This window comes from Hyla sarda, unplaced genomic scaffold (genome assembly GCF_029499605.1).
Source record: "Hyla sarda isolate aHylSar1 unplaced genomic scaffold, aHylSar1.hap1 scaffold_678, whole genome shotgun sequence".
Taxonomy (NCBI): Eukaryota; Metazoa; Chordata; class Amphibia; order Anura; family Hylidae; genus Hyla; species Hyla sarda.
Window position 1 is genome coordinate 162,729 of NW_026610695.1, and position 24,407 is coordinate 187,135.

The 24,407-nt window shown below is 49.4% G+C and overlaps 7 non-coding genes and 2 pseudogenes across 7 annotated transcripts; all 9 read right to left on the bottom strand.

Annotated features, from left to right (window-relative positions):
• Positions 1–395: 395 nt before the first annotated feature.
• On the bottom strand, positions 396–586 carry LOC130343341 (U2 spliceosomal RNA). The gene has a single exon (XR_008882684.1). It is a non-coding gene; the product is annotated as a U2 spliceosomal RNA (small nuclear RNA).
• A 2,090-nt stretch (positions 587–2,676) lies between these two features.
• LOC130343282 (U2 spliceosomal RNA) lies at positions 2,677–2,856 on the bottom strand (annotated as a pseudogene).
• Positions 2,857–10,382: 7,526 nt separating this feature from the next.
• Positions 10,383–10,542, bottom strand: LOC130343290 (U2 spliceosomal RNA; annotated as a pseudogene).
• A 2,094-nt stretch (positions 10,543–12,636) lies between these two features.
• LOC130343342 (U2 spliceosomal RNA) lies at positions 12,637–12,827 on the bottom strand. The gene has a single exon (XR_008882686.1). It is a non-coding gene; the product is annotated as a U2 spliceosomal RNA (small nuclear RNA).
• A 2,089-nt stretch (positions 12,828–14,916) lies between these two features.
• LOC130343343 (U2 spliceosomal RNA) lies at positions 14,917–15,107 on the bottom strand. Its single transcript, XR_008882687.1, has one exon. It is a non-coding gene; the product is annotated as a U2 spliceosomal RNA (small nuclear RNA).
• Positions 15,108–17,186: 2,079 nt separating this feature from the next.
• LOC130343345 (U2 spliceosomal RNA) lies at positions 17,187–17,377 on the bottom strand. The gene has a single exon (XR_008882689.1). It is a non-coding gene; the product is annotated as a U2 spliceosomal RNA (small nuclear RNA).
• A 2,087-nt stretch (positions 17,378–19,464) lies between these two features.
• On the bottom strand, positions 19,465–19,655 carry LOC130343274 (U2 spliceosomal RNA). Its single transcript, XR_008882633.1, has one exon. It is a non-coding gene; the product is annotated as a U2 spliceosomal RNA (small nuclear RNA).
• Positions 19,656–21,732: 2,077 nt separating this feature from the next.
• On the bottom strand, positions 21,733–21,923 carry LOC130343346 (U2 spliceosomal RNA). The gene has a single exon (XR_008882690.1). It is a non-coding gene; the product is annotated as a U2 spliceosomal RNA (small nuclear RNA).
• A 2,077-nt stretch (positions 21,924–24,000) lies between these two features.
• On the bottom strand, positions 24,001–24,191 carry LOC130343348 (U2 spliceosomal RNA). Its single transcript, XR_008882691.1, has one exon. It is a non-coding gene; the product is annotated as a U2 spliceosomal RNA (small nuclear RNA).
• Between the last annotated feature and the right edge of the window lie 216 nt (positions 24,192–24,407).

The window sequence follows — 24,407 nt, forward strand, 5'->3', positions numbered from 1 at the left end:
ATTAAGGGGTAGGGGTGTGGCGCGATATTGGGGAAGGGATGAGATTTTATATTTCTTCATAAGCATTAATCTTATTTTGTCAATTAGGAACATTCAGCACCCACCCGCTATCAAGGCAGCTGCCTATCATGTCATGCCCTACCTGCACAGGTGTGCTGGCTACTCAAATGATCCAATTAAGGAGGCCATTTAGTCAGCAGCAGCAGAAGTCCTGTGCCTGGACGCTCCAACAGCGGCCAGACACAAGCAGAAGCAGAAGCAGCAGAAGCAGCAGCAGCACCACCTTTTGTTTTTTGGCTGCTGCAGCAGCAGCAAGGCCCACAGGGCTGGCTAGCTGGCTAGCCAGCAAGCAGGTAGCAATGAAAGTAGGAATCTTTCTTTTTAACCCTGTAAGGGGGTGGTGCACTGTACCCGAAGATACTGCCATATCGGGTCAATGCATAGGGCGACGGAAGCAAGCTTCGAAATCGGCCCCCGTTCTCAAAAATCCATTTAATATATGGTCCCCAGATAGGGGACGTATCAGATATTAAACTGATAAGAACAGATACTACACTTGATCTTAGCCAAAAGGCCGAGAAGCGATAACCGTGAAAGGGGCGGGCCCAACAAGGTGCCCTTCATGGGCACTATCACTGCTTGCTGTCAGGGAGGCTGCCAGACAATTTTCCATGCACACTCTGGGCTGGGGGGCAGTCAACCACCAGTACACACAGCAGAACCTAAACCCATACCATTATTGCTAAGCAGCAAGACAGGGGCCCATTGCACTCCCACGGGGCCTTTTTAAATGCAATCCATAACCCGGATTTGCCAGGAACCCTTCTTACTCCTCCTACTTGCATGTGACACTGGGCTTAGGATCTGCATAGGAAACACACACACAAGCACACACCTACCTTTGTTGCCTGCAGATGCCTCCTTGGCTGTCCCCAAACGGTATCAAACCAACACCCACGGGAAGCTGTAAGCATAGAGGACATGCCTGCACCCCATTGGACTTACCTGTGTGGGTTAAACCCGGGTTATTTGACAACCTATGGCGGTGATGGTTCTGCTCAGGCAGAGCAGTGCTGATGCTCCTCATAAAGCTGTCGCTGCTGTGAAGGTTCTAGGTGACATCACAAATCCCTATGGTTACATACACAACAAAGCTGGGTTGTTGTTGTTTACACTCTGCAAGGCCTGTGGAAGTGAGTGACATCATAGCACTGTAGTTCTGAGGGTTCTAGATGGATGCAACAATCTCCTGTTGCTTCTATGAAGGCCATAATAGACGACATCACCAAACAGCTCCATAGTCACATACACAGCAAAGGAGAGATGTTGTTTACACCTAGTGATGTCAGTGGTATTGAGTGACATCACAGCACAGTGCTAAGGCTCCTGGGCCTGGACACAGCAGCGGCTGCAATATCTCAACGGAGAATACGTTTATATATATGTGTGTGTGTGCGCGTATATATATATATATATATATATATATATATATATATATATATATTTCTCCGCCGAAATCACTTTTAAACCCATTTCCACCTTTTTTTCCCTTCTCTTCCTCTTACTTTTTTTTCACGTTTTTTTACGTTTTTCTCCTTTTCGCCTCTTTTCTGGGCGTATTATTCTTCTTTTTCTTCTTTTTTTTCGTCTAATGCATACCCCATCAGTGCAGCAATGCTTATTCAATACCGCCAGCAGATGGAGACACTGGGGGATAATTTTCTAAGGATTTATACTGATTTTTCCTGTCTGAATTTGTCGCACAGAAAGTTGCAGGCCAAATATGTGTGACATTTCTGCGACTTTAGCTTCTAGAGCATTTTTACAACATTATACATAGGTGCTGAATACATAAAAAGCGACTGTTCAGCGACAGACAAGTCGCATCGGCTGAAAGTAGGCCAGAATGTCAGTCCATGTTGGAGCAGGTTTAGATACAGTCTAAAGTATAGATCTCAAAGTCTGTGCACAGAATTTAGCAAGGGCCTCGCACCTTCTGATGCATCAGGTAGGTGCACAATAGCATAGCCTAACCCTCTGTACTTTGGTCTATATTGATGCGGGACATAGACAGCCAGCTGATGACCAATCCATTAGTGCAATGGATGGCTGGAAGCATTTGTCTTTGCCTTTGCAATACCACAGAAGCAATGCATGGTCAATGTACAGCAATGACACACCTGTGTGAACAGCCAGGAGACCCCCCCCCCCCCATGTTATGTTACATAGTTACATAGTTAGTACGGTCGAAAAAAGACATATGTCCATCAAGTTCAACCAGGGAATTAAGGGGTAGGGGTGTGGCGCGATATTGGGGAAGGGATGAGATTTTATATTTCTTCATAAGCATTAATCTTATTTTGTCAATTAGGAACATTCAGCACCCACCCGCTATCAAGGCAGCTGCCTATCATGTCATGCCCTACCTGCACAGGTGTGCTGGCTACTCAAATGATCCAATTAAGGAGGCCATTTAGTCAGCAGCAGCAGAAGTCCTGTGCCTGGACGCTCCAACAGCGGCCAGACACAAGCAGAAGCAGAAGCAGCAGAAGCAGCAGCAGCACCACCTTTTGTTTTTTGGCTGCAGCAGCAGCAAGGCCCACAGGGCTGGCTAGCTGGCTAGCCAGCAAGCAGGTAGCAATGAAAGTAGGAATCTTTCTTTTTAACCCTGTAAGGGGGTGGTGCACTGTACCCGAAGATACTGCCATATCGGGTCAATGCATAGGGCGACGGAAGCAAGCTTCGAAATCGGCCCCCGTTCTCAAAAATCCATTTAATATATGGTCCCCAGATAGGGGACGTATCAGATATTAAACTGATAAGAACAGATTTTTTTTTTTTTTTTTTAAAGCCGAGGAACGTGCTTTCGATTCACCCAAAGTGCAAGAAAAAGTGCAAACGTGTTACACTAAAAAAACGTGCACAAAGGATGCGGTCTATCGCAAGCCCTTCTCCGATAGGAGAGAGGCCCCCCAACAAACCTTACCCTTCGCCTCCGGACCAAAAGGTACCTGCGAGGTTCCAGGTTCGATGTCCCTTTTCGCCGAAGCTACTAGGGGACCACAAATGCTCCCGGCATCCCCCTTGGCGTTAGCCAAGGTATCTGCCCGCAGAGCCGATTACGGTAGGTACCCTGCCAAAGCAGGAGTACCCGGGGTGTTTGCAGGGAGGTGCGGAACCTAATGGCCACACACACCTCCCCTAGACCGCCAGGAGGGACACCCAGAAGGGCTACCGCATCCTGACAAATCCTGTGAACACACAACACGCAAAAAGTGACACAGTGAAACAAAAAAGAAATAAATAAGTGAATGTGTGCAGATATACTGCCCGGACATCCGGCCGGATCTATAAAAATTTCTCTGATCCTAGCCAGAAGGCCGGGAATCAAGAGGTGAGTGCCACAAGGTGAAGAGATTATGGTGCCCGTGCTTCAACTCAGTGAGTCTATTCTCCCAGTGAGTTTCGGCACCTCGGGGTCACCACTCCCCGAGGCACAAAAGTACCTCGGCTCTAGACCCTCTCAGCCTCATGGCGAGACCCGGAGGGAACAGGTCACATCGGGGCAGCCGTCGAGCTGATTCCTCAGAACCAGCCCCGGAAAGCCCTGGTACACCTGCATCCTCCATGCAGCACCCATCCCCACCAGCGTCACTGTACACCGGCATGAAAAACTGATAAGAACAGATTTTTTGATTGAAAGAGCTTTATTTTCCGTTCAGTCATTACAAGTCGTACAATAAATTACAGTCACACAAAGCATGATAGTACAATACACAGCAAAGGTTCCCTAAGCTATACATCGCACACCATGCTACTCTAACATTCAGCTCAATCCTGCAATATAAAGGCACAAGAGATCAAACAAAAACCAAATAATACAATCTGTGATCGGGGTAGGGGTGTGGGCGACTATGTGGGGGTAGGGAGGGGGCGGATCACAGGGCCAAACTGTTGGGCTGTATCTTCAGGGAGACATGGGAGAAGGAGAGGGGTCTTCACTCCTCTTCTTCCTCATCAACGGCCGAGCTGTCCAAGATGGAATAGTCTCTAAGCAGGTTCTTGATGAACCTGCGGCAGTCCCGGACGGACATGTTTTCCCTGTTGATCACGAGGCGGTTCCTGGCAAGCCACACTGCGTCCTTAAAACAGTTCATAAGGCGCCAGGCCTCCTGGATGGCCTCCACGTCGTGGGTCCCAGGGAACAGGCCGTAAAGCACCGAATGGTACGATAGGCAGCTCCTGGGCACTGAGTCTCTGAGTTCCTGTTCTAGGGCGTCCAACAGACCCTGTGCAAAGGGGCACTGCCAAAACACGTGGAAAGATGTTTCCTCCACGTAGGGGCAACGGGGGCAGTACCGGGTCTTGCACAGGTTGCGGGCATGCATGAATGACCTGAGAGAGAGACCTCCCATGACGGCCATCCACGACAAGTCCTTGTGTCCATTGGTAAGCCGCTTTGAGGCCACATTGTTCCAAACTGTCTCTGCAGTGGCTGCGGGGAGTCCCGGAACCAGCTCGGTCGAGTCCTTAGCTCGGATGAGCTTGTGGATTGTCTTTGGCTTCCATAGGTCTGGTTTCAGTCCTTCCAGCTGGTGCTCCCTCACAAACCGGACAACATCCCCATAGAACCAGGGAGTGTTCCAGTTGTAAGGGATGGAGCTGTCCCACTTGTCCCAGCCCAGCTGTCTCCAGAGGGGCATGAGAAGCAAGCGAGACATGGACCTGCCCGCTGAGCCAGTCTTTTCTACAAGAGTCCGCTGCACCGTGACACATGCAAAGGAGGCCCTCAGCAGAGCGGGGATGTCGGGTATTCCCTTCCCACCCTTGCGGGGTTCCTTGTACATCACGGTCCTCTTGACTCTGTCCATTTTGCCCCAGACGAAGCCAAACACTGTCCGGGTGATGGCCTTGCAAACGGTGGTATGGGGAGGCCAGGCCTGTGCGGTATATTGGAGCACAGGCAAAACTTCACTCCGCAGGACAAGTGCCTTGCCTTCCATCGTGAGCTTTCTGGAGCTCCACAGTCCGATCTTCGAGTTTATCCTTCCTAGTCGGTCTTGCCAAGACTTAAGGGCCGCTCCTTCCTTCCCGAACCAGACTCCAAGAATTTGAATGAAGTCCGGCTTAATAGTAAAGGGGAAGGGGGCGGAAGAAGCCAGGTGCCATTCCCCGAAGAGCATGGCCTCCGACTTCCCGCAGTTGACTTTTGCCCCCGAAGCTCTGCCGAAGTCCTCGCAGGTCTGGACGAGTGCAGTCACCGAACGCTGGTCAGCGCAGAAGACGGTCACGTCGTCCATGTAGAGCGAGCACTTGACCTCGTGGCGATCTGGTCCTGGTGCGGTGATCCCTCTGATCTCTCCATTCTGCCGGATAGTCTCAGCGAAGAGCTCTATAACACAAACAAAAAGGAGAGGTGAAAGAGGGCAGCCTTGTCTAACCCCTGAAAGAATAGGAAAGGGGTCAGTCTTCCAGCCGTTCACCAACACCGTGCTGTAAATGTCAAAATACATAACGTTAACAAAAGAGCAAAACATCTTCCCCAGACCCAGCCTGCGCAAAACCCTGTCCATGAATGCGTGGGAGACACGGTCGAACGCCTTCTCCTGATCTAAGCTGACCAGGGCGGCGCGGCCCCCGCGGTCCTGGATGTAATGGACCGTGTCTCTCACAAGGGCAAGGCTGTCGGCAATCCTGCGGCCAGGAATGCTGCAGGTCTGGTCCGGATAGACGATCTGCCCCATGACAGGTTTCAGCCTGTTGGCCAGCACCTTGGCGAGGATCTTGTAGTCCACGTTCAGGAGAGAGATGGGACGCCAGTTTTTCAGGTCACATCTCTCCCCCTTCCGCTTATACAAGATCGTGATCATCCCTTCCCTCAACGACGGAGGCATTCTGCCCCCCACCACCATCTCCTCGTACACCTCCAACAGGTCCGGACAGATCAGGTCACCCAGCGCTACGTAGAGCTCGGCCGGGAGACCGTCACTGCCCGGGGTCCTGCCGGGCTTAAAGGATTTAGCGGCAGAGAGCAGCTCCCCCACCGTCAAGGGATCGTCCATAGCCGCCGCACCTGCGGGATCAACAACGTTAGTGACACCTGACAGGAACCTCTCGGCGGCTTCGGGGTCGGATGACTTGGGGGCGTAGAGGTTGCTGTAGAAGTCGTGGACGACCCCCATCACTTCCTCCTTGCCGCTCCTCATGTGTCCGGTCTCATCTCGTAGCTCAGTCAGGGGCGTGTGGCCGGCATGGAGCTTCCTGAAAAAGAAAGAGTTACATTTCTCACCCTTCTCCAGGTTCTCCACCTTGGAACGAAAGACGATTCGCTTGGATTCCTCCTCAAAGTGCCTTTTCAAGCTCTTTTTGGTCTCCTCCAGCTCCTCCCTGACGTCCCAGCCACACTGGAGCAGGTCCTGCAGGGACCGCAGCTCGCGCTGCAGTTTCCTCAAGTCCCACTTCTTCGCACACGCCTGTTGTCTGCCTTTTGCCTGAAAGAAACAACGGAATTCGACTTTAACATATTCCCACCAATCGCTGATGCACTTGAACAGACATTTGTCATTTCGCCATACAAGGTAAGCATCCCTAAGTTCCTCCATGACCTCCCTCTGCTCCAACAGGGCACAATTCAACTTCCAGGAGCCCGGGCCAGGTGGGAATCCATGGCCCAGAGTCCCCCGGAATTGAATGGCCCTGTGGTCAGAGAAGAAGCAGGGGACCATAGAGTACGACACCTTTCTGACTGCTCTCGAAGTGAAGATGAAGTCTATCCGAGAACGGAGCGAGCCATCGGGGCGGCTCCACGTATAGTTTACGGAGCCGTTCCCGATGGACCCGACAACGTCCTGCAAGGATGCCTCCGTCACCATCTCAATCAGCAGTTTAGACGTCACGTCCAGGCTGGCGGATGTGCCAGAACTGCGCCCGTCCACCTCAATGGGGCAGTTGAAGTCACCACCCAACACTACTGCTCTAGTGGTGGCAAGTTCAGCCCGCAGGGCCTGGAGAACCTCCAGTCGGACATCCCTCTCAGGGGAGGCATACACGTTGATGAGCCGCACGGGCTCACCCGCCCAGGAACCGTCTGCGACAAGAAGTCTGCCACAGACGAGCTCCCGGACGGAATCAAGTGCAAAGTTACCTCCCCTGATCAGGATGGCCACCCCCGCAGACCTATTGTCGCCCCCACCAGACCAGTAGGAAGGGCCGTGAGGCCACTGCCTGGCCAGATGGTTGTAAGACCTAGAAGCAGACAAAGCACATTCCTGCAACATGTAAACATCACACCTCTGGGAATCTAAGAACGTAAGAACAGTCTGAAATCTAAACCAAGCTCTAATACTCCTCACATTAATGCAGAAGATGTTGAGATCAGCCATGGGAATAAAAAGAGAGGTTAGTTCTGATACTAGTTACCAGTCTGGTCGGACGGGTCCTCTTCTCTGGCGCCTGTCGGCTCCTGTGGCTTCTCGTAGCGCCCTTCCAAGAACTCGTCGTAGACCGTGTTGGACGGAGTGTCCAGGATTTTCTTAACCTCTGGGTCCTGCAGCAGCTCCTCCATAGATTGAGCTTGGACTGGCTCTGCTTGGACCTGCTCCACTTGGGCCTGCTCCATCACCTCCTCTCCTTCTGAAGCCTCAAGGCTCTCGCAGACCTGCTCCATCTCCTCCTCCTCATCTGAAGCTTGAGGGGTCTCGCAGGTCTCGATTATCTTTCTTTTGTGGGACTCTTCTGATACGTTGTCCCTTCCTTTCCTCTTCCTCTGTATGGTACCTGGGGGAGGAAGCACAGGAAAGTCCTCCGAAGGGCGGGCACCAGCAGCTGGAGGGGGGTTAGGTGCTGCTGGGCCAGGAGAGAAAGGAGGCTGGGTGGGGCGGGGGGCAGGAGAGAGTGCCCGGGCAGGGGAGGACGGGGCAGGGGTGGGCCGGGCAGGGGAGGACGGGGCAGGGGTGGGCCGGGCAGGGGAGGACGGGGCAGGGGTGGGCCGGGGTGGGGTACGGGGGGCAGGGGTGGGGCGGGATGGGGCAGGAGGGGCAGGGGTGGGACGGGATGGTGTAGGAGGGGCAGGGGTGGGACGGGATGGGGCAGGAGGGGCAGGGGTGGGACGGGATGGGGCAGGGGTGGGACGGGATGGGGCAGGGGTGGGGCGGGATGGGGCAGGAGATGGGGCGGGAGGGGCAGGGGATGGGGCGGGAGGGGCAGGGGAGGGGCGGGACGGGGCAGGGGAGGGGCGGGACGGGGCAGGGGTGGTGGCTTTCGCCTTCTTACCCTCCTTGGTCGGCTTGGCCATCCGTGGTGTTGGCTCCGGAGCTGGGGCTGGCTTCGGTGCTCTCGCTGCCACAGATGCCCATGTTCTCTCCCTCTGGGGGCAGTCCTTGTAGCTGTGGGCTGCCAGTCCGCAGAGGTTGCAGGTCTTGCTCTTGGGGCAGTCCTTGGTCGTGTGACCTGTCACACGGCAATACCTGCAGGCATCCTCCGTACAGTCCTTGCCCTCGTGGCCCATCTTGCCACATCTCCTGCAGGTCTGCGGCATGTCCGGGTAGAAGATAAGTCCTGTGGAGTTGCCCAAGGAAAATGTCGTTGGCAGGTGCTGTAGTCCGTCTGGAGAAGCAGGGTTCTTGTTGAGTCTGACGACCACAGACCACTTGCAGGTCCAGTATCCGAGTGAGTTCAGGATGCGGGTGGGCTCCCTCACCACGGTGCAGAAGCGCTTCAGGAAGGTCGAGATGTCCGTGCCTGGGGTGTGTGGGTTCCGCATTGAGACCGTCACCCGCCTCTCCTCTCTTTGAATAAGGCAGTTGCCCACAAAGCGAGAGAAAGGGGATTCGGGACTCGCCGCTTTCACCACCTCCCAGTATCTTCTACAGGTCCCAATGGTGGCAAAGGTGATGTAGAAGATTCCCGAAAAGAAGGTTGCTATTCCCAGGGTGTCAGCCGTGGGGAAGCCTTGATCCGCCAGCATCTTCTTGCAGAACACGTCGTGGGACATGTCCGGCACCCTTCCGTCCACGGGCTTGAGCTTCAAGGCAACAGTCTGCCTCATCCAGGGCTCCAGGGTTGGAGCTTCCAGGTTAGGAATTCTGCCGCCCTTCTGCCTTGCCGTGGTGGAGGTTGAAGCTTGCTGTGGTTGGGGCTGGACCTCCAGGCCTTGCCCTGCAGCCTCCTGGGTGGACTTGCTGGTTGAGGCCATGGCTTCTTCCAGCAGGCTCTTTTCTGCTTCCTTGCTTGCTTGTGGAGAGAGGCTTCGCAAAGTCTTCTTTCCCGGGTGGGAGGAGCTATGCAGATCCGGTCCCGGTGGGAGGAGCTATGCAAATCCTTCTCCAGAGGCAGCGAGTTTCTTCGAAAAGATTCTGCGCCGCCTTCCTCTTCGCCGCTGTTCCGGAATTCACCGCCGATTCCCTTCTTCCAGGTTCTTCGTCGGCTTCTTCCGGAGCTGCAGTCTTCAAGATCTTCTCCTTCTTCAGATGTTCCGAGGCAGGCAGGAGACGATCTTCAGGTGGTATGCTCTAGAGAAATGCGGTTCTAATAAGAACGAAAAGTACTGCAATCGTACTACGCAAAATCTCTACCACAATGCTTGGAGTTCTTCAGACCGTAGCGATCATGGTATCTCCCCTGCCAGGTAAGTATTAAATATTAAACTGATAAGAACAGATTTTTTTTTTTTTTTTTTATCTAAAGCCGAGGAACGTGCTTTCGATTCACCCAAAGTGCAAGAAAAAGTGCAAACGTGTTACACTAAAAAAACGTGCACAAAGGATGCGGTCTATCGCAAGCCCTTCTCCGATAGGAGAGAGGCCCCCCAACAAACCTTACCCTTCGCCTCCGGACCAAATGGTACCTGCGAGGTTCCAGGTTCGATGTCCCTTTTCGCCGAAGCTACTAGGGGACCACAAATGCTCCCGGCATCCCCCTTGGCGTTAGCCAAGGTATCTGCCCGCAGAGCCGATTACGGTAGGTACCCTGCCAAAGCAGGAGTACCCGGGGTGTTTGCAGGGAGGTGCGGAACCTAATGGCCACACACACCTCCCCTAGACCGCCAGGAGGGACACCCAGAAGGGCTACCGCATCCTGACCAATCCTGTGAACACACAACACGCAAAAGGTGACACAGTGAGACAAAAAAGAAATAAATAAGTGAATGTGTGCAGATATACTGCCCGGACATCCGGCCGGATCAATAAAAATTTCTCTGATCCTAGCCAGAAGGCCGGGAATCAAGAGGTGAGTGCCACAAGGTGAAGAGATTATGGTGCCCGTGCTTCAACTCAGTGAGTCTATTCTCCCAGTGAGTTTCGGCACCTCGGGGTCACCACTCCCCGAGGCACAAAAGTACCTCGGCTCTAGACCCTCTCAGCCTCATGGCGAGACCCGGAGGGAACAGGTCACATCGGGGCAGCCGTCGAGCTGATTCCTCAGAACCAGCCCCGGAAAGCCCTGGTACACCTGCATCCTCCATGCAGCACCCATCCCCACCAGCATGAAAACTGATAAGAACAGATACTACACTTGATCTTAGCCAAAAGGCCGAGAAGCGATAACCGTGAAAGGGGCGGGCCCAACAAGGTGCCCTTCATGGGCACTATCACTGCTTGCTGTCAGGGAGGCTGCCAGACAATTTTCCATGCACACTCTGGGCTGGGGGGCAGTCAACCACCAGTACACACAGCAGAACCTAAACCCATACCATTATTGCTAAGCAGCAAGACAGGGGCCCATTGCACTCCCACGGGGCCTTTTTAAATGCAATCCATAACCCGGATTTGCCAGGAACCCTTCTTACTCCTCCTACTTGCATGTGACACTGGGCTTAGGATCTGCATAGGAAACACACACACAAGCACACACCTACCTTTGTTGCCTGCAGATGCCTCCTTGGCTGTCCCCAAACGGTATCAAACCAACACCCACGGGAAGCTGTAAGCATAGAGGACATGCCTGCACCCCATTGGACTTACCTGTGTGGGTTAATCCCGGGTTATTTGACAACCTATGGCGGTGATGGTTCTGCTCAGGCAGAGCAGTGCTGATGCTCCTCATAAAGCTGTCGCTGCTGTGAAGGTTCTAGGTGACATCACAAATCCCTATGGTTACATACACAACAAAGCTGGGTTGTTGTTGTTTACACTCTGCAAGGCCTGTGGAAGTGAGTGACATCATAGCACTGTAGTTCTGAGGGTTCTAGATGGATGCAAAAATCTCCTGTTGCTTCTATGAAGGCCATAATAGACGACATCACCAAACAGCTCCATAGTCACATACACAGCAAAGGAGAGATGTTGTTTACACCTAGTGATGTCAGTGGTATTGAGTGACATCACAGCACAGTGCTAAGGCTCCTGGGCCTGGACACAGCAGCGGCTGCAATATCTCAACGGAGAATACGTTTATATATATGTGTGTGTGTGCGCGTATATATATATATATATATATATATATATATATATATATATATTCTCCGCCGAAATCACTTTTAAACCCATTTCCACCTTTTTTTCCCTTCTCTTCCTCTTACTTTTTTTTCACGTTTTTTTACGTTTTTCTCCTTTTCGCCTCTTTTCTGGGCGTATTATTCTTCTTTTTCTTCTTTTTTTTCGTCTAATGCATACCCCATCAGTGCAGCAATGCTTATTCAATACCGCCAGCAGATGGAGACACTGGGGGATAATTTTCTAAGGATTTATACTGATTTTTCCTGTCTGAATTTGTCGCACAGAAAGTTGCAGGCCAAATATGTGTGACATTTCTGCGACTTTAGCTTCTAGAGCATTTTTACAACATTATACATAGGTGCTGAATACATAAAAAGCGACTGTTCAGCGACAGACAAGTCGCATCGGCTGAAAGTAGGCCAGAATGTCAGTCCATGTTGGAGCAGGTTTAGATACAGTCTAAAGTATAGATCTCAAAGTCTGTGCACAGAATTTAGCAAGGGCCTCGCACCTTCTGATGCATCAGGTAGGTGCACAATAGCATAGCCTAACCCTCTGTACTTTGGTCTATATTGATGCGGGACATAGACAGCCAGCTGATGACCAATCCATTAGTGCAATGGATGGCTGGAAGCATTTGTCTTTGCCTTTGCAATGCCACAGAAGCAATGCATGGTCAATGTACAGCAATGACACACCTGTGTGAACAGCCAGGAGACCCCCCCCCCCCCCCCCCCCATGTTATGTTACATAGTTACATAGTTAGTACGGTCGAAAAAAGACATATGTCCATCAAGTTCAACCAGGGAATTAAGGGGTAGGGGTGTGGCGCGATATTGGGGAAGGGATGAGATTTTATATTTCTTCATAAGCATTAATCTTATTTTGTCAATTAGGAACATTCAGCACCCACCCGCTATCAAGGCAGCTGCCTATCATGTCATGCCCTACCTGCACAGGTGTGCTGGCTACTCAAATGATCCAATTAAGGAGGCCATTTAGTCAGCAGCAGCAGAAGTCCTGTGCCTGGACGCTCCAACAGCGGCCAGACACAAGCAGAAGCAGAAGCAGCAGAAGCAGCAGCAGCACCACCTTTTGTTTTTTGGCTGCAGCAGCAGCAAGGCCCACAGGGCTGGCTAGCTGGCTAGCCAGCAAGCAGGTAGCAATGAAAGTAGGAATCTTTCTTTTTAACCCTGTAAGGGGGTGGTGCACTGTACCCGAAGATACTGCCATATCGGGTCAATGCATAGGGCGACGGAAGCAAGCTTCGAAATCGGCCCCCGTTCTCAAAAATCCATTTAATATATGGTCCCCAGATAGGGGACGTATCAGATATTAAACTGATAAGAACAGATACTACACTTGATCTTAGCCAAAAGGCCGAGAAGCGATAACCGTGAAAGGGGCGGGCCCAACAAGGTGCCCTTCATGGGCACTATCACTGCTTGCTGTCAGGGAGGCTGCCAGACAATTTTCCATGCACACTCTGGGCTGGGGGGCAGTCAACCACCAGTACACACAGCAGAACCTAAACCCATACCATTATTGCTAAGCAGCAAGACAGGGGCCCATTGCACTCCCACGGGGCCTTTTTAAATGCAATCCATAACCCGGATTTGCCAGGAACCCTTCTTACTCCTCCTACTTGCATGTGACACTGGGCTTAGGATCTGCATAGGAAACACACACACAAGCACACACCTACCTTTGTTGCCTGCAGATGCCTCCTTGGCTGTCCCCAAACGGTATCAAACCAACACCCACGGGAAGCTGTAAGCATAGAGGACATGCCTGCACCCCATTGGACTTACCTGTGTGGGTTAAACCCGGGTTATTTGACAACCTATGGCGGTGATGGTTCTGCTCAGGCAGAGCAGTGCTGATGCTCCTCATAAAGCTGTCGCTGCTGTGAAGGTTCTAGGTGACATCACAAATCCCTATGGTTACATACACAACAAAGCTGGGTTGTTGTTGTTTACACTCTGCAAGGCCTGTGGAAGTGAGTGACATCATAGCACTGTAGTTCTGAGGGTTCTAGATGGATGCAACAATCTCCTGTTGCTTCTATGAAGGCCATAATAGACGACATCACCAAACAGCTCCATAGTCACATACACAGCAAAGGAGAGATGTTGTTTACACCTAGTGATGTCAGTGGTATTGAGTGACATCACAGCACAGTGCTAAGGCTCCTGGGCCTGGACACAGCAGCGGCTGCAATATCTCAACGGAGAATACGTTTATATATATGTGTGTGTGCGCGTATATATATATATATATATATATATATATATATATATATATATATATATATATATTCTCCGCCGAAATCACTTTTAAACCCATTTCCACCTTTTTTTCCCTTCTCTTCCTCTTACTTTTTTTTCACGTTTTTTTACGTTTTTCTCCTTTTCGCCTCTTTTCTGGGCGTATTATTCTTCTTTTTTTTCGTCTAATGCATACCCCATCAGTGCAGCAATGCTTATTCAATACCGCCAGCAGATGGAGACACTGGGGGATAATTTTCTAAGGATTTATACTGATTTTTCCTGTCTGAATTTGTCGCACAGAAAGTTGCAGGCCAAATATGTGTGACATTTCTGCGACTTTAGCTTCTAGAGCATTTTTACAACATTATACATAGGTGCTGAATACATAAAAAGCGACTGTTCAGCGACAGACAAGTCGCATCGGCTGAAAGTAGGCCAGAATGTCAGTCCATGTTGGAGCAGGTTTAGATACAGTCTAAAGTATAGATCTCAAAGTCTGTGCACAGAATTTAGCAAGGGCCTCGCACCTTCTGATGCATCAGGTAGGTGCACAATAGCATAGCCTAACCCTCTGTACTTTGGTCTATATTGATGCGGGACATAGACAGCCAGCTGATGACCAATCCATTAGTGCAATGGATGGCTGGAAGCATTTGTCTTTGCCTTTGCAATACCACAGAAGCAATGCATGGTCAATGTACAGCAATGACACACCTGTGTGAACAGCCAGGAGACCCCCCCCCCCCCCATGTTATGTTACATAGTTACATAGTTAGTACGGTCGAAAAAAGACATATGTCCATCAAGTTCAACCAGGGAATTAAGGGGTAGGGGTGTGGCGCGATATTGGGGAAGGGATGAGATTTTATATTTCTTCATAAGCATTAATCTTATTTTGTCAATTAGGAACATTCAGCACCCACCCGCTATCAAGGCAGCTGCCTATCATGTCATGCCCTACCTGCACAGGTGTGCTGGCTACTCAAATGATCCAATTAAGGAGGCCATTTAGTCAGCAGCAGCAGAAGTCCTGTGCCTGGACGCTCCAACAGCGGCCAGACACAAGCAGAAGCAGAAGCAGCAGAAGCAGCAGCAGCACCACCTTTTGTTTTTTGGCTGCAGCAGCAGCAAGGCCCACAGGGCTGGCTAGCTGGCTAGCCAGCAAGCAGGTAGCAATGAAAGTAGGAATCTTTCTTTTTAACCCTGTAAGGGGGTGGTGCACTGTACCCGAAGATACTGCCATATCGGGTCAATGCATAGGGCGACGGAAGCAAGCTTCGAAATCGGCCCCCGTTCTCAAAAATCCATTTAATATATGGTCCCCAGATAGGGGACGTATCAGATATTAAACTGATAAGAACAGATACTACACTTGATCTTAGCCAAAAGGCCGAGAAGCGATAACCGTGAAAGGGGCGGGCCCAACAAGGTGCCCTTCATGGGCACTATCACTGCTTGCTGTCAGGGAGGCTGCCAGACAATTTTCCATGCACACTCTGGGCTGGGGGGCAGTCAACCACCAGTACACACAGCAGAACCTAAACCCATACCATTATTGCTAAGCAGCAAGACAGGGGCCCATTGCACTCCCACGGGGCCTTTTTAAATGCAATCCATAACCCGGATTTGCCAGGAACCCTTCTTACTCCTCCTACTTGCATGTGACACTGGGCTTAGGATCTGCATAGGAAACACACACACAAGCACACACCTACCTTTGTTGCCTGCAGATGCCTCCTTGGCTGTCCCCAAACGGTATCAAACCAACACCCACGGGAAGCTGTAAGCATAGAGGACATGCCTGCACCCCATTGGACTTACCTGTGTGGGTTAAACCCGGGTTATTTGACAACCTATGGCGGTGATGGTTCTGCTCAGGCAGAGCAGTGCTGATGCTCCTCATAAAGCTGTCGCTGCTGTGAAGGTTCTAGGTGACATCACAAATCCCTATGGTTACATACACAACAAAGCTGGGTTGTTGTTGTTTACACTCTGCAAGGCCTGTGGAAGTGAGTGACATCATAGCACTGTAGTTCTGAGGGTTCTAGATGGATGCAACAATCTCCTGTTGCTTCTATGAAGGCCATAATAGACGACATCACCAAACAGCTCCATAGTCACATACACAGCAAAGGAGAGATGTTGTTTACACCTAGTGATGTCAGTGGTATTGAGTGACATCACAGCACAGTGCTAAGGCTCCTGGGCCTGGACACAGCAGCGGCTGCAATATCTCAACGGAGAATACGTTTATATATATGTGTGTGTGTGCGCGTATATATATATATATATATATATATATATATATTTCTCCGCCGAAATCACTTTTAAACCCATTTCCACCTTTTTTTCCCTTCTCTTCCTCTTACTTTTTTTTCACGTTTTTTTACGTTTTTCTCCTTTTCGCCTCTTTTCTGGGCGTATTATTCTTCTTTTTCTTCTTTTTTTTCGTCTAATGCATACCCCATCAGTGCAGCAATGCTTATTCAATACCGCCAGCAGATGGAGACACTGGGGGATAATTTTCTAAGGATTTATACTGATTTTTCATGTCTGAATTTGTCGCACAGAAAGTTGCAGGCCAAATATGTGTGACATTTCTGCGACTTTAGCTTCTAGAGCATTTTTACAACATTATACATAGGTGCTGAATACATAAAAAGCGACTGTTCAGCGACAGACAAGTCGCATCGGCTGAAAGTAGGCCAGAATGTCAGTCCATGTTGGAGCAGGTTTAGATACAGTCTAAAGTATAGATCTCAAAGTCTGTGCACAGAATTTAGCAAGGGCCTCGCACCTTCTGATGCATCAGGTAGGTGCACAATAGCATAGCCTAACCCTCTGTACTTTGGTCTATATTGATGCGGGACATAGACAGCCAGCTGATGACCAATCCATTAGTGCAATGGATGGCTGGAAGCATTTGTCTTTGCCTTTGCAATACCACAGAAGCAATGCATGGTCAATGTACAGCAATGACACACCTGTGTGAACAGCCAGGAGACCCCCCCCCCCCCCATGTTATGTTACATAGTTACATAGTTAGTACGGTCGAAAAAAGACATATGTCCATCAAGTTCAACCAGGGAATTAAGGGGTAGGGGTGTGGCGCGATATTGGGGAAGGGATGAGATTTTATATTTCTTCATAAGCATTAATCTTATTTTGTCAATTAGGAACATTCAGCACCCACCCGCTATCAAGGCAGCTGCCTATCATGTCATGACCTACCTGCACAGGTGTGCTGGCTACTCAAATGATCCAATTAAGGAGGCCATTTAGTCAGCAGCAGCAGAAGTCCTGTGCCTGGACGCTCCAACAGCGGCCAGACACAAGCAGAAGCAGAAGCAGCAGAAGCAGCAGCAGCACCACCTTTTGTTTTTTGGCTGCAGCAGCAGCAAGGCCCACAGGGCTGGCTAGCTGGCTAGCCAGCAAGCAGGTAGCAATGAAAGTAGGAATCTTTCTTTTTAACCCTGTAAGGGGGTGGTGCACTGTACCCGAAGATACTGCCATATCGGGTCAATGCATAGGGCGACGGAAGCAAGCTTCGAAATCGGCCCCCGTTCTCAAAAATCCATTTAATATATGGTCCCCAGATAGGGGACGTATCAGATATTAAACTGATAAGAACAGATACTACACTTGATCTTAGCCAAAAGGCCGAGAAGCGATAACCGTGAAAGGGGCGGGCCCAACAAGGTGCCCTTCATGGGCACTATCACTGCTTGCTGTCAGGGAGGCTGCCAGACAATTTTCCATGCACACTCTGGGCTGGGGGGCAGTCAACCACCAGTACACACAGCAGAACCTAAACCCATACCATTATTGCTAAGCAGCAAGACAGGGGCCCATTGCACTCCCACGGGGCCTTTTTAAATGCAATCCATAACCCGGATTTGCCAGGAACCCTTCTTACTCCTCCTACTTGCATGTGACACTGGGCTTAGGATCTGCATAGGAAACACACACACAAGCACACACCTACCTTTGTTGCCTGCAGATGCCTCCTTGGCTGTCCCCAAACGGTATCAAACCAACACCCACGGGAAGCTGTAAGCATAGAGGACATGCCTGCACCCCATTGGACTTACCTGTGTGGGTTAAACCCGGGTTATTTGACAACCTATGGCGGTGATGGTTCTGCTCAGGCAGAGCAGTGCTGATGCTCCTCATAAAGCTGTCGCTGCTGTGAAGGTTCTAGGTGACATCACAAATCCCTATGGTTACATACACAACAAAGCTGGGTTGTTGTTGTTTACACTCTGCAAGGCCTGTGGAAGTGAGTGACATCATAGCACTGTAGTTCTGAGGGTTCTAGATGGATGCAACAATCTCCTGTTGCTTCTATGAAGGCCATAATAGACGACATCACCAAACAGCTCCATAGTCACATACACAGCAAAGGAGAGATGTTGTTTACACCTAGTGATGTCAGTGGTATTGAGTGACATCACAGCACAGTGCTAAGGCTCCTGGGCCTGGACACAGCAGCGGCTGCAATATCTCAACGGAGAATACGTTTATATATATATGTGTGTGTGTGCGCGTATATATATATATATATATATATATATATATATATATTCTCCGCCGAAATCACTTTTAAACCCATTTCCACCTTTTTTTCCCTTCTCTTCCTCTTACTTTTTTTTCACGTTTTTTTACGTTTTTCTCCTTTTCGCCTCTTTTCTGGGCGTATTATTCTTCTTTTTCTTCTTTTTTTTCGTCTAATGCATACCCCATCAGTGCAGCAATGCTTATTCAATGCCGCCAGCAGATGGAGACACTGGGGGATAATTTTCTAAGGATTTATACTGATTTTTCCTGTCTGAATTTGTCGCACAGAAAGTTGCAGGCCAAATATGTGTGACATTTCTGCGACTTTAGCTTCTAGAGCATTTTTACAACATTATACATAGGTGCTGAATACATAAAAAGCGACTGTTCAGCGACAGACAAGTCGCATCGGCTGAAAGTAGGCCAGAATGTCAGTCCATGTTGGAGCAGGTTTAGATACAGTCTAAAGTATAGATCTCAAAGTCTGTGCACAGAATTTAGCAAGGGCCTCGCACCTTCTGATGCATCAGGTAGGTGCACAATAGCATAGCCTAACCCTCTGTACTTTGGTCTATATTGATGCGGGACATAGACAGCCAGCTGATGACCAATCCATTAGTGCAATGGATGGCTGGAAGCATTTGTCTTTGCCTTTGCAATACCACAGAAGCAATGCATGGTCAATGTACAGCAATGACACACCTGTGTGAACAGCCAGGAGACCCCCCCCCCCCCCATGTTATGTTACATAGTTACATAGTTAGTACGGTCGAAAAAAGACATATGTCCATCAAGTTCAACCAGGGAATTAAGGGGTAGGGGTGTGGCGCGATATTGGGGAAGGGATGAGATTTTATATTTCTTCATAAGCATTAATCTTATTTTGTCAATTAGGAACATTCAGCACCCACCCGCTATCAAGGCAGCTGCCTATCATGTCATGCCCTACCTGCACAGGTGTGCTGGCTACTCAAATGATCCAATTAAGGAGGCCATTTAGTCAGCAGCAGCAGAAGTCCTGTGCCTGGACGCTCCAACAGCGGCCAGACACAAGCAGAAGCAGCAGAAGCAGCAGAAGCAGCAGCAGCACCACCTTTTGTTTTTTGGCTGCAGCAGCAGCAAGGCCCACAGGGCTGGCTAGCTGGCTAGCCAGCAAGCAGGTAGCAATGAAAGTAGGAATCTTTCTTTTTAACCCTGTAAGGGGGTGGTGCACTTTACCCGAAGATACTGCCATATCAGGTCAATGCATAGGGCGACGGAAGCAAGCTTCGAAATCGGCCCCCGTTCTCAAAAATCCATTTAATATATGGTCCCCAGATAGGGGACGTATCAGATATTAAACTGATAAGAACAGATACTACACTTGATCTTAGCCAAAAGGCCGAGAAGCGATAACCGTGAAAGGGGCGGGCCCAACAAGGTGCCCTTCATGGGCACTATCACTGCTTGCTGTCAGGGAGGCTGCCAGACAATTTTCCATGCACACTCTGGGCTGGGGGGCAGTCAACCACCAGTACACACAGCAGAACCTAAACCCATACCATTATTGCTAAGCAGCAAGACAGGGGCCCATTGCACTCCCACGGGGCCTTTTTAAATGCAATCCATAACCCGGATTTGCCAGGAACCCTTCTTACTCCTCCTACTTGCATGTGACACTGGGCTTAGGATCTGCATAGGAAACACACACACAAGCACACACCTACCTTTGTTGCCTGCAGATGCCTCCTTGGCTGTCCCCAAACGGTATCAAACCAACACCCACGGGAAGCTGTAAGCATAGAGGACATGCCTGCACCCCATTGGACTTACCTGTGTGGGTTAAACCCGGGTTATTTGACAACCTATGGCGGTGATGGTTCTGCTCAGGCAGAGCAGTGCTGATGCTCCTCATAAAGCTGTCGCTGCTGTGAAGGTTCTAGGTGACATCACAAATCCCTATGGTTACATACACAACAAAGCTGGGTTGTTGTTGTTTACACTCTGCAAGGCCTGTGGAAGTGAGTGACATCATAGCACTGTAGTTCTGAGGGTTCTAGATGGATGCAACAATCTCCTGTTGCTTCTATGAAGGCCATAATAGACGACATCACCAAACAGCTCCATAGTCACATACACAGCAAAGGAGAGATGTTGTTTACACCTAGTGATGTCAGTGGTATTGAGTGACATCACAGCACAGTGCTAAGGCTCCTGGGCCTGGACACAGCAGCGGCTGCAATATCTCAACGGAGAATACGTTTATATATATGTGTGTGTGTGCGCGTATATATATATATATATATATATATATATATATATATTTCTCCGCCGAAATCACTTTTAAACCCATTTCCACCTTTTTTTCCCTTCTCTTCCTCTTACTTTTTTTTCACGTTTTTTTACGTTTTTCTCCTTTTCGCCTATTTTCTGGGCGTATTATTCTTCTTTTTCTTCTTTTTTTTCGTCTAATGCATACCCCATCAGTGCAGCAATGCTTATTCAATACCGCCAGCAGATGGAGACACTGGGGGATAATTTTCTAAGGATTTATACTGATTTTTCCTGTCTGAATTTGTCGCACAGAAAGTTGCAGGCCAAATATGTGTGACATTTCTGCGACTTTAGCTTCTAGAGCATTTTTACAACATTATACATAGGTGCTGAATACATAAAAAGCGACTGTTCAGCGACAGACAAGTCGCATCGGCTGAAAGTAGGCCAGAATGTCAGTCCATGTTGGAGCAGGTTTAGATACAGTCTAAAGTATAGATCTCAAAGTCTGTGCACAGAATTTAGCAAGGGCCTCGCACCTTCTGATGCATCAGGTAGGTGCACAATAGCATAGCCTAACCCTCTGTACTTTGGTCTATATTGATGCGGGACATAGACAGCCAGCTGATGACCAATCCATTAGTGCAATGGATGGCTGGAAGCATTTGTCTTTGCCTTTGCAATACCACAGAAGCAATGCATGGTCAATGTACAGCAATGACACACCTGTGTGAACAGCCAGGAGCCCCCCCCCATGTTATGTTACATAGTTACATAGTTAGTACGGTCGAAAAAAGACATATGTCCATCAAGTTCAACCAGGGAATTAAGGGGTAGGGGTGTGGCGCGATATTGGGGAAGGGATGAGATTTTATATTTCTTCATAAGCATTAATCTTATTTTGTCAATTAGGAACATTCAGCACCCACCCGCTATCAAGGCAGCTGCCTATCATGTCATGCCCTACCTGCACAGGTGTGCTGGCTACTCAAATGATCCAATTAAGGAGGCCATTTAGTCAGCAGCAGCAGAAGTCCTGTGCCTGGACGCTCCAACAGCGGCCAGACACAAGCAGAAGCAGAAGCAGCAGAAGCAGCAGCAGCACCACCTTTTGTTTTTTGGCTGCAGCAGCAGCAAGGCCCACAGGGCTGGCTAGCTGGCTAGCCAGCAAGCAGGTAGCAATGAAAGTAGGAATCTTTCTTTTTAACCCTGTAAGGGGGTGGTGCACTGTACCCGAAGATACTGCCATATCGGGTCAATGCATAGGGCGACGGAAGCAAGCTTCGAAATCGGCCCCCGTTCTCAAAAATCCATTTAATATATGGTCCCCAGATAGGGGACGTATCAGATATTAAACTGATAAGAACAGATACTACACTTGATCTTAGCCAAAAGGCCGAGAAGCGATAACCGTGAAAGGGGCGGGCCCAACAAGGTGCCCTTCATGGGCACTATCACTGCTTGCTGTCAGGGAGGCTGCCAGACAATTTTCCATGCACACTCTGGGCTGGGGGGCAGTCAACCACCAGTACACACAGCAGAACCTAAACCCATACCATTATTGCTAAGCAGCAAGACAGGGGCCCATTGCACTCCCACGGGGCCTTTTTAAATGCAATCCATAACCCGGATTTGCCAGGAACCCTTCTTACTCCTCCTACTTGCATGTGACACTGGGCTTAGGATCTGCATAGGAAACACACACACAAGCACACACCTACCTTTGTTGCCTGCAGATGCCTCCTTGGCTGTCCCCAAACGGTATCAAACCAACACCCACGGGAAGCTGTAAGCATAGAGGACATGCCTGCACCCCATTGGACTTACCTGTGTGGGTTAAACCCGGGTTATTTGACAACCTATGGCGGTGATGGTTCTGCTCAGGCAGAGCAGTGCTGATGCTCCTCATAAAGCTGTCGCTGCTGTGAAGGTTCTAGGTGACATCACAAATCCCTATGGTTACATACACAACAAAGCTGGGTTGTTGTTGTTTACACTCTGCAAGGCCTGTGGAAGTGAGTGACATCATAGCACTGTAGTTCTGAGGGTTCTAGATGGATGCAACAATCTCCTGTTGCTTCTATGAAGGCCATAATAGACGACATCACCAAACAGCTCCATAGTCACATACACAGCAAAGGAGAGATGTTGTTTACACCTAGTGATGTCAGTGGTATTGAGTGACATCACAGCACAGTGCTAAGGCTCCTGGGCCTGGACACAGCAGCGGCTGCAATATCTCAACGGAGAATACGTTTATATATATATGTGTGTGTGTGCGCGTATATATATATATATATATATATATATATATATATATATATATATATTTCTCCGCCGAAATCACTTTTAAACCCATTTCCACCTTTTTTTCCCTTCTCTTCCTCTTACTTTTTTTTCACGTTTTTTTACGTTTTTCTCCTTTTCGCCTCTTTTCTGGGCGTATTATTCTTCTTTTTCTTCTTTTTTTTCGTCTAATGCATACCCCATCAGTGCAGCAATGCTTATTCAATACCGCCAGCAGATGGAGACACTGGGGGATAATTTTCTAAGGATTTATACTGATTTTTCCTGTCTGAATTTGTCGCACAGAAAGTTGCAGGCCAAATATGTGTGACATTTCTGCGATTAGCTTCTAGAGCATTTTTACAACATTATACATAGGTGCTGAATACATAAAAAGCGACTGTTCAGCGACAGACAAGTCGCATCGGCTGAAAGTAGGCCAGAATGTCAGTCCATGTTGGAGCAGGTTTAGATACAGTCTAAAGTATAGATCTCAAAGTCTGTGCACAGAATTTAGCAAGGGCCTCGCACCTTCTGATGCATCAGGTAGGTGCACAATAGCATAGCCTAACCCTCTGTACTTTGGTCTATATTGATGCGGGACATAGACAGCCAGCTGATGACCAATCCATTAGTGCAATGGATGGCTGGAAGCATTTGTCTTTGCCTTTGCAATACCACAGAAGCAATGCATGGTCAATGTACAGCAATGACACACCTGTGTGAACAGCCAGGAGACCCCCCCCCCCCCATGTTATGTTACATAGTTACATAGTTAGTACGGTCGAAAAAAGACATATGTCCATCAAGTTCAACCAGGGAATTAAGGGGTAGGGGTGTGGCGCGATATTGGGGAAGGGATGAGATTTTATATTTCTTCATAAGCATTAATCTTATTTTGTCAATTAGGAACATTCAGCACCCACCCGCTATCAAGGCAGCTGCCTATCATGTCATGCCCTACCTGCACAGGTGTGCTGGCTACTCAAATGATCCAATTAAGGAGGCCATTTAGTCAGCAGCAGCAGAAGTCCTGTGCCTGGACGCTCCAACAGCGGCCAGACACAAGCAGAAGCAGCAGAAGCACCACCTTTTGTTTTTTGGCTGCAGCAGCAGCAAGGCCCACAGGGCTGGCTAGCTGGCTAGCCAGCAAGCAGGTAGCAATGAAAGTAGGAATCTTTCTTTTTAACCCTGTAAGGGGGTGGTGCACTGTACCCGAAGATACTGCCATATCGGGTCAATGCATAGGGCGACGGAAGCAAGCTTCGAAATCGGCCCCCGTTCTCAAAAATCCATTTAATATATGGTCCCCAGATAGGGGACGTATCAGATATTAAACTGATAAGAACAGATACTACACTTGATCTTAGCCAAAAGGCCGAGAAGCGATAACCGTGAAAGGGGCGGGCCCAACAAGGTGCCCTTCATGGGCACTATCACTGCTTGCTGTCAGGGAGGCTGCCAGACAATTTTCCATGCACACTCTGGGCTGGGGGGCAGTCAACCACCAGTACACACAGCAGAACCTAAACCCATACCATTATTGCTAAGCAGCAAGACAGGGGCCCATTGCACTCCCACGGGGCCTTTTTAAATGCAATCCATA